The following is a 15,681-nucleotide window of genomic DNA, read 5'->3' as shown; positions in this document are numbered from 1 at the left end:
TTACAGCTTTCCCCTCAAGAAGTCTTTGGCTAAGACAGTTCTTGTGGAATTGGCAAAGTGATATTTGGAAGCGTTTAGAGGGCTATGTTGAAAAAGGAAATATCCTCAGATGAAATCTGGAAAGTAGCTTTCTGAGAAACTCCTTAGTGTTCTGTTAATTCATCTCACAGAGTTACATCTGTATTTCGTGAATCTGTTTGCTTGCCTTATTTCTGTGGAATCTGAGAACAGATATATCGGATCCCTTAGAAGACTCTAGGGCCAAAGGAAATATCCTCCGATAACAAAGAGAAAGAAGCTTTCTGAGAAACTTCTTTGTGTTCTGTGAAATCATCTCACAGAGTTACAGCTTTCCCCTCAAGAAGCCTTTGGCTAAGAAACTTCTTGTGGAATTGGTAAAGTGATATTTGGAAGCCCTTAGAGGGCTATGGTGAAAAAGGAAATATCCTCAGATGAAATCTGGAAAGTAGCTCTCTGAGAAACTTCCTAGTGTTCTGTTAATTCATCTCACAGAGTTACATCTGTATTTCTTGGATCTCTTTGCTAGCCTTATTTCTGTGGAATCTGAGAACAGATATTTCGGATCCCTTTTAAGATTATAGGGCCAAAGGAAATAAACTCCGATAACAAAGAGTAGGATGCTTTCTGATTAACTTCTTTGTGTTCTGTGAAATCATGGCACAGAGTTACAGCTTTCCCCTCAAGAAGCCTTTCGCTAAGACAGTTCTTGTGGAATTGCCAAAGTGATATTTGGAAGCCCAAAGAGGGCTAAGGTGAAAAAGGAAATATCCTCAGATGAAATCTGGAAGAAGCTTTCTGAGAAACTGCTTAGTGTTCTGTTAATTCATCTCACAGGGTTACATCTGTATTTTGTGGATCTCTTTGCTAGCCTTATTTATATGGAATCTGAGAACAGATATTTCGGATCCCTTAGAAGACTATAGGGCCAAAGGAAATATCCTCCGATAACAAAGAGAAAGAAGCTTTCTGAGAAACTTCTTTGTGTTCTGTGAAATCACCTCACAGAGTTACAGCTTTCCCCTCAAGATGCCTTTCGCTAAGAAAGTTCTAGTGGAATTGGCAAAGTGATATTTGGAAGCGCATAGAGGGCTATGGTGAAAATGTAAATATCCTCAGATGAAATCTGGAAAGAAGCTTTCTGAGAAACTGCTTAGTGTTCTGTTAATTCTTCTCACAGAGTTACATCTGTATTTCCTAGATCTCTTTGTTAGCCTTATTTCTGTGGAATCTGAGAACAGATATTTCAGATCCCTTAGAAGACAATAGGGCAAAAGCAAATTAACTCCGATAACAAAGAGAAAGAAGCTTTCTGAGAAACTTCTTTGTGTTCTGTGAAATCACCTCACAGAGTTACAGCTTTCCCCTCAAGAAGCCTTTCGCTAAGACATTTCTTGTGGAATTGGCAAAGTGATATTTGGAAGCGCATAGAGGTCTATGGTGAAAAAGGAAATATCCTCAGATGAAATCTGGAAAGAAGCTTTCTGAGAAACTGCTTAGTGTTCTGTTAATTCATCTCACAGAGATACATCTGTATTTCGTGGATCTCTTTGCTAGCCTTTTTTCTGTGGAATCTGAGAACAGATATTTCGGATCCCTTAGAAGACTATAGGGCAAATGCAAATTAACTCCGATAACAAAGAGAAAGAAGCTTTCTGAGAAACTTCTTTGTGTTCTGTGAAATCACCTCACAGAGATACAGCTTTCCCCTCAAGAAGCCTTTCGCTAAGACAGTTCTTGTGGAATTGGCAAAGTGATATTTGGAAGCGCATAGAGGGCTATGGTGAAAAAGGAAATATCCTCAGATGAAATCTGGAAAGAAGCTTTCTGAGAAACTGCTTAGTGTTCTGTTAATTCATCTCACAGAGTTACATCTGTATTTCGTGGATCTCTTTGCTAGCCTTATTTCTGTGGAATCTGAGAACACATATTTCAGATCCCTTTGAAGAATATGGGGCCAAAGGAAATATCCTGCGATAACAAAGAGAAAGAAGCTTTCTGAGAAACTTTTTTGTGTTCTGAGAAATCATCACACAGAGTTACAGCTTTCCGCTCAAGAAGCCTTTCACTAAGACAGTTCTTGGGGAATGGCAAAGTGATATCTGGAAGCGCATAGAGGGCTATGGTGAATGAGGAAATATCCTCAGATGAAATCTGGAAAGAAGTTTTCTGAGAAACTGCTTAGAGTTCTGTTAATTCATCTCACAGAGTTACATCTGTATTTCGTAGATCTCTTTGTTAGCCTTATTTCTGTGGAATCTGAGAACCGATATTTTGGATCCCTTAGAAGACGTTAGGGCCAAAGGAAATAAACTCCGATAACAAAGAGAAAGAAGCTTTCTGAGAAACTTCTTTGTGTTTTTTGAAATCATCTCACAGAGTTACAGCTTTCCCCTCAAGAAGCCTTTCGCTAAGACAGTTCTCGTGGAATTGGGAAGGTGATAGTTGGAAGCCCATAGAGGGCTATGGTGAAAAAGGAAATATCCTCAGATGAAATCTGGAAAGAAGCTTTCTGAGAAATTGCTTAGTGTTCTCTTAATTCATCTCACAGAGTTACATCTGTATTTCGTGGATCTCTTTGCTAGCCTTATATCTGTGGAATCTCAGAACAGATATTTCGGATCCCTAAAAAGAGTATAGGGCCAAAGGAAATATCCTCCGATAAAAAAGAGAAAGAAGCTTTCTGAGAAACTTCTTTGTGTTCTGTGAAATCATCTCACAAAGTTACAGCTTTCCCCTCAAGAAGCCTTTCGCTAAGACAGTTCTCGTGGAATTGGAAAAGTGATAGTTGGAAGCCCATAGAGGGCTATGGTGAAAAAGGAATTATCCTCAGATGAAATCTGGAAAGAAGCTTTCTGAGAAACTGCTTAGTGTTCTGTTAATTCATCTCACAGAGTTACATCTGTATTTCGTGGATCTCTTTGCTAGCCTTATTTCTGTGGAACCTGAGAACAGATATTTCGGATCCCTTAGAAGTCTATAGTGCCAAAGGAAATATCCTCCGATAACAAAGAGAAAGAAGCTTTCTGAGAAACTTCTTTGTGTTCTGTGAAATCATCTCACAGAGTTACAGCTTTCCCCTCAAGAAGCCTTTCGCTAAGACAGTTCTTGTGGAATTGGCAAAGTGATATTTGGAAGCCCATAGAGGGCTACGGTGAAAAAGGAAATATCCTCAGATGAAATCTGGAAAGAAGCTTTCTGAGAAACTGCTTAGTGTTCTGTTAATTCATCTCGCAGAGTTACATCTGTATTTCGTGGATCTCTTTGCTAGCCTTATTTCTGTGGAATCTGAAAACAGATATTTCGGATCCCTTTGAAGACTATAGGGCCAAAGGAAATATCCTCCGATAACAAAGAGAAAGAAGCTTTCTGAGAACCTTCTTTTTGTTCTGTGAAATCAAGTCACAGAGTTACAGTGATCCGCTTAAGAAGCCTTTTGCTAAGAAAGTTCTTGTGGAATTGGCAAAGTGATATTTGGAAGCCCATAGAGGCTACGGTGATAAAGGAAATATCCTCAGATGAAATCTTGAAGGAAGCTTTCTGAGAAACTGCTTAGTGTTCTGTTAATTCACCTCACAGAGTTACATCTGTATTTCGTGGATCTCTTTGCTAGCCTTATTTCTGTGGAATCTGAGAACAGATATTTCCTATCCCTTTGAAGATTATAGGGCCAAAGGAAATACCCTCCGATAACAAAGAGAAAGAAGCTTTCTGAGAAACTTCTTTGTGTTCTGTGAAATCATCTCCCAGAGATACAGCTTTCCCCTCAAGAAGCCTTTCGCTAAGACAGTTCTTGTGGAATTGGCAAAGTGATATTTGGAAGCCCATAGAGGGCTACGGTGAAAAAGGAATTACCCTCAGATGAAATCTGGAAAGAAGCTTTGTGGGAAACTGCTTAGTTTTCTGTTAATTCATCTCACAGAGTTACGTCTGTATTTCGTGGATCTCTTTGCTAGCCTTATTTCTGTGGAATCTGAGAACAGATATTTCGGATCCCTTTGAGGACTATGGGGCCAAAGGAAATATCCTTCGATAACAAAGAGAGAAGCTTTCTGAGAAACTTCTTTGTGTTCTGTGAAATCATCTCACAGAGTTACAGCTTTCCCCTCAAGAAGCCTTTCGCTAAGATAGTTCTTGTGGAATTGGCAAAGTGATATTTGGAAGCCCCTAGAGGGCTATGGTGAAAAAGGAAATATCCTCAGATGAAATCTGGAAAGAAGTTTTCTGAGAAACTGCTTAGTGTTCTGTTAATTCATCTCACAGAGTTACATCTGTATTTCGTGGATCTCTTTGCTAGCCTTATTTCTGTGGAATCTGAGAACAGATATTTCGGATCCCTTAGAAGACTATAGGGCCAAAGGAAATATCCTCCGATAACAAAGAGAAAGAAGCTTTCTGAGAAACTTCTTTGTGTTCTGTGTAATCACCTCACAGAGTTACTGCTTTCCCCTCAAGAAGCCTTTCACTAAGACAGTTCTTGTGGAATTGGCAAAGTGATATTTGGAAGCCAATACAGGGCTATGGTGAAAAAGCAAATATCCTCAGATGAAATCTGGAAAGAAGCTTTCTGAGAAACTGCTTAGTGTTCTGTTAATTCTTCTCATAGAGTTACATCTGTATTTCGTGGACCTCTTTGCTCGCCTTATTTCTGTGGAATCTGAGAATAGATATTTCGGATCCCTTTGAAGACTATAGTGCCAAAGGAAATATCCACCGATAAAAAAGGGAAAGAAGCTTTCTGAGAAACATCTTTGTGTTCTGTGAAATCATCTGACACAGTTACAACTTTCCCCTCAAGAATTCTTTCGCTTAGACAGTTCTTGTGGAATTGGCAAAGTGATATTTGGAAGCGCAAAGAGGGCTATCGTGAAAAAGGAAATATCCTCAGATGATATCTGGAAAGAAGCTTTTTGAGAAACTGCTTAGTGTTCTGTTAATTCATCTCACAGAGTTACATCTGTATTTCGTGGATCTCTTTGCTAGCCTTATTTCTGTGGAATCTGAGAATAGATATTTCGGATCCCTTTGAAGACTATAGGGCCAAAGGAAATATCCTCCGATAAAAAAGAGAAAGAAGCTTTCTAAGAAACTTCTTTGTGTCTGTGAAATCACCTCACAGAGTTACAGCTTTCCCCTCAAGAAGCCTTTCGCTAAGAAAGTTCTTGTGGAATTGGCAAAGTGATATTTCGAGGCCCATAGAGGGCTAGGGTGAAAAGGGAAATATCCTCAGATGAAATCTGGAAAGAAGCTTTCTGAGAAACTGCTTAGTGTTCTGTTGATTCATCTCACAGAGTTACATCTGTATTTCGTGGATCTCTTTGCTAGCCCTATTTCTGTGGAATCTGAGAACAGATATTTCGGATCCCTTTGAAGACTATGGGGCCAAAGGAAATATCCTCCGATAACAAAGATAAAGAAGCTTTCTGAGAAACTTCTTTGTGTTTGTGAAATCATATCACAGAGTTACAACTTTCCCCTCAAGAAGCCTTTCGCTAAGACAGTTCTTGTGGAATTGGCAAAGTGATATTTGGAAACCAATACAGGGCTATGGTGAAAAAGGAAATATCCTCAGATGAAATCTGGAAAGAAGCTTTCTGAGAAACTGCTTAGTGTTCTGTTAATTCATCTCACAGAGTTACATCTGTATTTCGTGGATCTCTTTGCTAGCCTTATTTCTGTGGAATCTGAGAACACATATTTCGGATCCCTTTGAAGAATATGGGGCCAAAGGAAATATCCTGCGATAACAAAGAGAAAGAAGCTTTCTGAGAAACTTCTTTGTGTTCTGAGAAATCATCACACAGAGTTACAGCTTTCCGCTCAAGAAGCCTTTCACTAAGACAGTTCTTGGGGAATGGCAAAGTGATATTTGGAAGCGCATAGAGGGCTACGGTGAATAAGGAAATATCCTCAGATGAAATCTGGAAAGAAGTTTTCTGAGAAACTGCTTAGAGTTCTGTTAATTCATCTCACAGAGTTACATCTGTATTTCGTAGATCGCTTTGCTAGCCTTATTTCTGTGGAATCTGAGAACCGATATTTCGGATCCCTTAGAAGACGATAGGGCCAAAGGAAATAAACTCTGATAACAAAGAGAAAGAAGCTTTCTGAGAAACTTCTTTGTGTTTTTTGAAATCATCTCACAGAGTTACAGCTTTCCCCTCAAGAAGCCTTTCGCTAAGAAAGTTCTTGTGGAATTGGCAAAGGGATATTTGGAAGCCCATAGAGGGCTACGGTGATAAAGGAAATATCTTCAGATGAAATCTTGAAGGAAGCTTTCTGAGAAACTGCATAGTGTTCTGTTAATTCACCTCACAGAGTTACATCTGTATTTCGTGGATCTCTTTGCTAGCCTTTTTTCTGTGGAATCTGAGAACAGATATTTCGGATCCCTTAGAAGACTATAGGGCCAAAGGAAATATCCTGCGATAACAAAGAGAAAGAAGCTTTCTGAGAAACTTCTTTGTGTTCTGTGAAATCATCTCACAGAGTTACAGCTTTCCCCTCAACAAGCCTTTCACTAAGACAGTTCTTGTGGAATTGGCAAAGTGATATTTGGAAGCCCATACAGGGCTATGGTGAAAAAGCAAATATCCTCAGATGAAACCTGGAAAGAAGCTTTCTGAGAAACTGCTTAGTGTTCTGTTAATTCATCTCACAGAGTTACATCTGTATTTCGTAGATCGCTTTGTTAGCCTTATTTCTGTGGAATCTGAGAACAGATATTTCGGATCCCTTAGAAGACTATAGGGCCAAAGGAAATATCCTCCGATAACAAAGAGAAAGAAGCTTTCTGAGAAACTTCTTTGTGTTCTGTGAAATCATCTCACAGAGTTACAGCTTTCCCCTCAAGAAGCCTTTCGCTAAGAGAGTTCTTGTGGAATTGGAAAAGTGATAGTTGGAAGCCCATAGAGGGCTCTGGTGAAAAAGGAAGTATCCTCAGATGAAATCTGGAAAGAAGCTTTCTGAGAAACTGCTTAGTGTTCTGTTAATTCATCTCACAGAATTACATCTGTATTTCGTGGATCTCTTTGCTAGCCTTATTTCTGTGGAACCTGAGAACAGATATTTCGGATCCCTTAGAAGACTATAGTGTCAAAGGAAATATCCTCCGATAACAAAGAGAAAGAAGCTTTGTGAGAAACTTCTTTGCGTTCTGTGAAATCATCTCACAGAGTTACAGCTTTCCCCTCAAGAAGCCTTTCGCTAAGACAGTTCTTGTGGAATTGGCAAAGTGATATTTGGAAGCCCATAGAGGGCTACGGTTAAAAAGGAAATATCCTCAGATGAAATCTGGAAAGAAGCTTTCTGAGAAACTGCTTAGTGTTCTGTTAATTCTTCTCACAGAGTTACGTCTGTATTTCCTAGATCTCTTTGTTAGCCTTATTTCTGTGGAATCTGAGAACAGATATTTCGGATCCCTTAGAAGACAATAGGGCAAAAGCAAATTAACTCCGATAACAAAGAGAAAGAAGCTTTCTGAGAAACTTCTTTGTGTTCTGTGAAATCACCTCACAGAGTTACAGCTTTCCCCTAAAGAAGCCTTTCGATAAGACATTTCTTGTGGAATTGGCAAAGTGATATTTGGATGCGCATAGAGGGCTATGGTGAAAAAGGAAATATCCTAAGATGAAATCTGGAAAGAAGCTTTCTGAGAAACTGCTTAGTGTTCTGTTAATTCATCTCACAGAGTTACATCTGTATTTCGTGGATCTCTTTGCTAGCCTTTTTTCTGTGGAAGCTGAGAACAGATATTTCGGATCCCTTAGAAGACTATAGGGCAAAAGCAAATTAACTCCGATAACAAAGAGAAAGAAGCTTTCTGAGAAACTTCTTTGTGTTCTGTGAAATCACCTCACAGAGTTACAGCTTTCCCCTCAAGAAGCCTTTCGCTAAGACAGTTCTTGTGGAATTGGCAAAGTGATATTTGGAAGCGCATAGAGGGCTACGGTGAAAAAGGAAATATCCTCAGATGAAATTTGTAAAGAAGCTTTCTGAGAAACTGCTTAGTGTTCTTTTAATTCTTCTCATAGAGTTACATCTGTATTTCGTGGACCTCTTTGCTAGCCTTATTTCTGTGGAATCTGAGAATAGATATTTCCGATCCCTTTGAAGACTATAGTGCCAAAGGAAATATCCTCCGATAAAAAAGAGAAAGAAGCTTTCTGAGAAACATCTTTGTGTTCTGTGAAATCATCTGACACAGTTACAACTTTCCCCTCAAGAATCCTTTCGCTTAGACAGTTCTTGTGGAATTGGCAAAGTGATATTTGGAAGCGCAAAGAGGGCTATGGTGAAAAAGGAAATATCCTCAGATGATATCTGGAAAGAAGCTTTTTGAGAAACTGCTTAGTGTTCTGTTAATTCATCTCACAGAGTTACATCTGTATTTCGTGGATCTCTTTGCTAGCCTTATTTCTGTGGAATCTGAGAATAGATATTTCGGATCCCTTTGAAGACTATAGGGCCAAAGGAAATATCCTCCGATAAAAAAGAGAAAGAAGCTTTCTGAGAAACTTCATTGTGTTCTGTGAAATCACCTCACAGAGTTACAGCTTTCCCCTCAAGAAGCCTTTCGCTAAGAGAGTTCTTGTGGAATTGGCAAAGTGATATTTCGAAGCCCATAGAGGGCTAGGGTGAAAAGGGAAATATCCTCAGATGAAATCTGGAAAGAAGCTTTCTGAGAAACTGCTTAGTGTTCTGTTGATTCATCTCACAGAGTTACATCTGTATTTCGTGGATCTCTTTGCTAGCCCTATTTCTGTGGAATCTGAGAACAGATATTTCGGATCCCTTTGAAGACTATAGGGCCAAAGGAAATATCCTCCGATAACAAAGAGAAAGAAGCTTTCTGAGAAACTTCTTTGTGTTTGTGAAATCATATCACAGAGTTACAACTTTCCCCTCAAGAAGCCTTTCGCTAAGACAGTTCTTGTGGAATTGGCAAAGTGATATTTGGAAACCAATACAGGGCTATGGTGAAAAAGGAAATATCCTCAGATGAAATCTGGAAAGAAGCTTTCTGAGAAACTGCTTAGTGTTCTGTTAATTCATCTCACAGAGTTACATCTGTATTTCGTGGATCTCTTTGCTAGCCTTATTTCTGTGGAATCTGAGAACACATATTTCGGATCCCTTTGAAGAATATGGGGCCAAAGGAAATATCCTGCGATAACAAAGAGAAAGAAGCTTTCTGAGAAACTTCTTTGTGTTCTGAGAAATCATCACACAGAGTTACAGCTTTCCGCTCAAGAAGCCTTTCACTAAGACAGTTCTTGGGGAATGGCAAAGTGATATGTGGAAGCGCATAGAGGGCTATGGTGAATAAGGAAATATCCTCAGATGAAATCTGGAAAGAAGTTTTCTGAGAAACTGCTTAGAGTTCTGTTAATTCATCTCACAGAGTTACATCTGTATTTCGTAGATCGCTTTGTTAGCCTTATTTCTGTGGAATCTGTGAACCGATATTTCGGATCCCTTAGAAGACGATAGGGCCAAAGGAAATAAACTCTGATAACAAAGAGAAAGAAGCTTTCTGAGAAACTTCTTTGTGTTTTTTGAAATCATCTCACAGAGTTACAGCTTTCCCCTCAAGAAGCCTTTCGCTAAGACAGTTCTCGTGGAATTGGGAAAGTGATAGTTGGAAGCCCATAGAGGGCTATGGTGAAAAAGGAAATATCCTCAGATGAAATCTGGAAAGAAGCTTTCTGAGAAACTGCTTAGTGTTCTGTAAATTCATCTCACAGAGTTACATCTGTATTTCGTGGATCTCTTTGCTAGCCTTATATCTGTGGAATCTGAGAACAGATATTTCGGATCCCTAAAAAGAGTATAGGGCCAAAGGAAATATCCTCCGATAAAAAAGAGAAAGAAGCTTTCTGAGAAACTTCTTTGTGTTCTGTGAAATCATCTCACAAAGTTACAGCTTTCCCCTCAAGAAGCCTTTCTCTAAGACAGTTCTCGTGGAATTGGAAAAGTGATAGTTGGAAGCGCATAGAGGGCTATGGTGAAAAAGGAAATATCCTCAGATGAAATCTGGAAAGAAGCTTTCTGAGAAACTGCTTAGTGTTCTGTTAATTCATCTCACAGAGTTACATCTGTATTTCGTGGATCTCTTTGCTAGCCTTATTTCTGTGGAACCTGAGAACAGATATTTCGGATCCCTTAGAAGTCTATAGTGCCAAAGGAAATATCCTCCGATAACAAAGAGAAAGAAGCTTTCTGAGAAACTTCTTTGTGTTCTGTGAAATCATCTCACAGAGTTACAGCTTTCCCCTCAAGAAGCCTTTCGCTAAGACAGTTCTTGTGGAATTGGCAAAGTGATATTTGGAAGCCCATAGAGGGCTACGGTGAAAAAGGAAATATCCTCAGATGAAATCTGGAAAGAAGCTTTCTGAGAAACTGCTTAGTGTTCTGTTAATTCATCTCACAGAGTTACATCTGTATTTCGTGGATTTCTTTGCTAGCCTTATTTCTGTGGAATCTGAGAACAGATATTTCGGATCCCTTTGAAGACTATAGGGCCAAAGGAAATATCCTCCGATAACAAAGAGAAAGAAGCTTTCTGAGAACCTTCTTTTTGTTCTGTGAAATCAAGTCACAGAGTTACAGCGATCCGCTTAAGAAGCCTTTCGCTAAGAAAGGTCTTGTGGAATTGGCAAAGTGATATTTGGAAGCCCATAGAGGCTACGGTGATAAAGGAAACATCCTCAGATGAAATCTTGAAGGAAGCTTTCTGAGAATCGGCTTAGTGTTCTGTTAATTCACCTCACAGAGTTACATCTGTATTTCGTGGATCTCTTTGCTAGCCTTATTTCTGTGGAATCTGAGAACAGATATTTCCTATCCTTTTGAAGACTATAGGGCCAAAGGAAATATCCTCCGATAACAAAGAGAAAGAAGCTTTCTGAGAAACTTCTTTTTGTTCTGTGAAATCAACTCACAGAGTAACAGCTTTCACCTCAAGAAGCCTTTCGCTAAGAAAGTTGTTGTGGAATTGGCAAAGTGATATTTGGAAGCCCATAGAGGGCTACGGTGAAAAAGGAAATATCCTCAGATGAAATCTGGAAAGAAGCTTTCTGAGAAACTGCTTAATGTTCTCTTAATTCACCTCACAGAGTTACATCTGTATTTCGTGGATCTCTTTGCTAGCCTTATTTCTGTGGAATCTGAGAAGACATATTTCGGATCCCTTTGAAGACTATAGGGCCAAAGGAAATATCCTCAGATAACAAGGAGAAAGAAGCTTTCTGAGAAACTTCTTTGTGTTCTGTGAAATCATCTCCCAGAGTTACAGCTTTCCCCTCAAGAAGCCTTTCGCTAAGACAGTTCTTGTGGAATTGGCAAAGTGATATTTGGAAGCCCATAGAGGGCTACGGTGAAAATGGAAATATCCTCAGATGAAATCTTGAAGGAAGCTTTCTGAGAAACTGCATAGTGTTCTGTTAATTCACCTCAGGGAGTTACATCTGTATTTCGTGGATCTCTTTGCTAGCCTTTTTTCTGTGGAATCTGAGAACAGATATTTCGGATCCCTTAGAAGACTATAGGGCCAAAGGAAATATCCTGCGATAACAAAGAGAAAGAAGCTTTCTGAGAAACTTCTTTGTGTTCTGTGAAATCATCTCACAGAGTTACAGCTTTCCCCTCAACAAGCCTTTCACTAAGACAGTTCTTGTGGAATTGGCAAAGTGATATTTGGAAGCCCATACAGGGCTATGGTGAAAAAGCAAATATCCTCAGATGAAACCTGGAAAGAAGCTTTCTGAGAAACTACTTAGTGTTCTGTTAATTCATCTCACAGAGTTACATCTGTATTTCCTAGATCTCTTTGTTAGCCTTATTTCTGTGGAATCTGAGAACAGATATTTCAGATCCCTTAGAAGACAATAGGGCAAAAGCAAATTAACTCCGATAACAAAGAGAAAGAAGCTTTCTGAGAAACTTCTTTGTGTTCTGTGAAATCACCTCACAGAGTTACAGCTTTCCCCTCAAGAAGCCTTTCGCTAAGACATTTCTTGTGGAATTGGCAAAGTGATATTTGGAAGCGCATAGAGGGCTATGGTGAAAAAGGAAATATCCTCAGATGAAATCTGGAAAGAAGCTTTCTGAGAAACTGCTTAGTGTTCTGTTAATTCATCTCACAGAGATACATCTGTATTTCGTGGATCTCTTTGCTAGCCTTTTTTCTGTGGAACCTGAGAACAGATATTTCGGATCCCTTAGAAGACTATAGGGCAAATGCAAATTAACTCCGATAACAAAGAGAAAGAAGCTTTCTGAGAAACTTCTTTGTGATCTGTGAAATCACCTCACAGAGTTACAGCTTTCCCCTCAAGAAGCCTTTCGCTAAGACAGTTCTTGTGGAATTGGCAAAGTGATATTTGGAAGCGCATAGAGGGCTATGGTGAAAAAGGAAATATCCTCAGATTAAATCTGGAAAGAAGCTTTCTGAGAAACTGCTTAGTGTTCTGTTAATTCATCTCACAGAGTTACATCTGTATTTCGTGGATCTCTTTGCTAGCCTTATTTCTGTGGAATCTGGGAACACATATTTCAGATCCCTTTGAAGAATATGGGGCCAAAGGAAATATCCTGCGATAACAAAGAGAAAGAAGCTTTCTGAGAAACTTTTTTGTGTTCTGAGAAATCATCACACAGAGTTACAGCTTTCCGCTCAAGAAGCCTTTCACTAAGACAGTTCTTGGGGAATGGCAAAGTGATATCTGGAAGCGCATAGAGGGCTATGGTGAATGAGGAAATATCCTCAGATGAAATCTGGAAAGAAGTTTTCTGAGAAACTGCTTAGAGTTCTGTTAATTCATCTCACAGAGTTACATCTGTATTTCGTAGATCGCTTTGTTAGCCTTATTTCTGTGGAATCTGAGAACCGATATATCGGATCCCTTAGAAGACGATAGGGCCAAAGGAAATAAACTCCGATAACAAAGAGAAAGAAGCTTTCTGAGAATCTTCTTTGTGTTTTTTGAAATCATCTCACAGAGTTACAGCTTTCCCCTCAAGAAGCCTTTCGCTAAGACAGTTCTCGTGGAATTGGGAAGGTGATAGTTGGAAGCCCATAGAGGGCTATGGTGAAAAAGGAAATATCCTCAGATGAAATCTGGAAAGAAGCTTTCTGAGAAATTGCTTAGTGTTCTCTTAATTCATCTCACAGAGTTACATCTGTATTTCGTGGATCTCTTTGCTAGCCTTATATCTGTGGAATCTCAGAACAGATATTTCGGATCCCTAAAAAGAGTATAGGGCCAAAGGAAATATCCTCCGATAAAAAAGAGAAAGAAGCTTTCTGAGAAACTTCTTTGTGTTCTGTGAAATCATCTCACAAAGTTACAGCTTTCCCCTCAAGAAGCCTTTCGCTAAGACAGTTCTCGTGGAATTGGAAAAGTGATAGTTGGAAGCCCATAGAGGGCTATGGTGAAAAAGGAAATATCCTCAGATGAAATCTGGAAAGAAGCTTTCTGAGAAACTGCTTAGTTTTCTGTTAATTCATCTCACAGAGTTACATCTGTATTTCGTGGATCTCTTTGCTAGCCTTATTTCTGTGGAACCTGAGAACAGATATTTCGGATCCCTTAGAAGTCTATAGTGCCAAAGGAAATATCCTCCGATAACAAAGAGAAAGAAGCTTTCTGAGAAACTTCTTTGTGTTCTGTGAAATCATCTCACAGAGTTACAGCTTTCCCCTCAAGAAGCCTTTCGCTAAGACAGTTCTTGTGGAATTGGCAAAGTGATATTTGGAAGCCCATAGAGGGCTACGGCGAAAAAGGAAATATCCTCAGATGAAATCTGGAAAGAAGCTTTCTGAGAAACTGCTTAGTGTTCTGTTAATTCATCTCGCAGAGTTACATCTGTATTTCGTGGATCTCTTTGCTAGCCTTATTTCTGTGGAATCTGAAAACAGATATTTCGGATCCCTTTGAAGACTATAGGGCCAAAGGAAATATCCTCCGATAACAAAGAGAAAGAAGCTTTCTGAGAACCTTCTTTTTGTTCTGTGAAATCAAGTCACAGAGTTACAGCGATCCGCTTAAGAAGCCTTTTGCTAAGAAAGTTCTTGTGGAATTGGCAAAGTGATATTTGGAAGCCCATAGAGGCTACGGTGATAAAGGAAATATCCTCAGATGAAATCTTGAAGGAAGCTTTCTGAGAAACTGCTTAGTGTTCTGTTAATTCACCTCACAGAGTTACATCTGTATTTCGTGGATCTCTTTGCTAGCCTTATTTCTGTGGAATCTGAGAACAGATATTTCCTATCCCTTTGAAGATTATAGGGCCAAAGGAAATACCCTCCGATAACAAAGAGAAAGAAGCTTTCTGAGAAACTTCTTTTTGTTCTGTGAAATCAACTCACAGAGTAACAGCTTTCACCTCAAGAAGCCTTTCGCTAAGAAAGTTGTTGTGGAATTGGCAAAGTGATATTTGGAAGCCCATAGAGGGCTACGGTGAAAAAGGAAATATCCTCAGATGAAATATGGAAAGAAGCTTTCTGAGAAACTGCTTAGTGTTCTGTTAATTCACCTCACAGAGTTACATCTGTATTTCGTGGATCTCTTTGCTAGCCTTATTTCTGTGGAATCTGAGAAGACATATTTCGGATCCCTTTGAAGACTATAGGGCCAAAGGAAATATCCTCAGATAACAAAGAGAAAGAAGCTTTCTGAGAAACTTCTTTGTGTTCTGTGAAATCATCTCCCAGAGATACAGCTTTCCCCTCAAGAAGCCTTTCGCTAAGACAGTTCTTGTGGAATTGGCAAAGTGATATTTGGAAGCCCATAGAGGGCTACGGTGAAAAAGGAATTACCCTCAGATGAAATCTGGAAAGAAGCTTTGTGGGAAACTGCTTAGTTTTCTGTTAATTCATCTCACAGAGTTACGTCTGTATTTCGTGGATCTCTTTGCTAGCCTTATTTCTGTGGAATCTGAGAACAGATATTTCGGATCCCTTTGAGGACTATGGGGCCAAAGGAAATATCCTTCGATAACAAAGAGAGAAGCTTTCTGAGAAACTTCTTTGTGTTCTGTGAAATCATCTCACAGAGTTACAGCTTTCCCCTCAAGAAGCCTTTCGCTAAGATAGTTCTTGTGGAATTGGCAAAGTGATATTTGGAAGCCCCTAGAGGGCTATGGTGAAAAAGGAAATATCCTCAGATGAAATCTGGAAAGAAGCTTTCTGAGAAACTGCTTAGTGTTCTGTTAATTCATCTCACAGAGTTACATCTGTATTTCGTGGATCTCTTTGCTAGCCTTATTTCTGTGGAATCTGAGAACAGATATTTCGGATCCCTTAGAAGACTATAGGGCCAAAGGAAATATCCTCCGATAACAAAGAGAAAGAAGCTTTCTGAGAAACTTCTTTGTGTTCTGTGTAATCACCTCACAGAGTTACTGCTTTCCCCTCAAGAAGCCTTTCACTAAGACAGTTCTTGTGGAATTGGCAAAGTGATATTTGGCAGCCAATACAGGGCTATGGTGAAAAAGCAAATATCCTCAGATGAAATCTGGAAAGAAGCTTTCTGAGAAACTGCTTAGTGTTCTGTTAATTCTTCTCATAGAGTTACATCTGTATTTCGTGGACTTCTTTGCTAGCCTTATTTCTGTGGAATCTGAGAATAGATATTTCGGATCCCTTTGAACACTATAGGG

This window comes from Macaca nemestrina, chromosome 19, assembly GCF_043159975.1.
Source record: "Macaca nemestrina isolate mMacNem1 chromosome 19, mMacNem.hap1, whole genome shotgun sequence".
Lineage (NCBI taxonomy): Eukaryota > Metazoa > Chordata > Mammalia > Primates > Cercopithecidae > Macaca > Macaca nemestrina.
The sequence above is the reverse complement of the archived record's forward strand: the minus strand, read 5'-3'. Positions refer to the sequence as shown.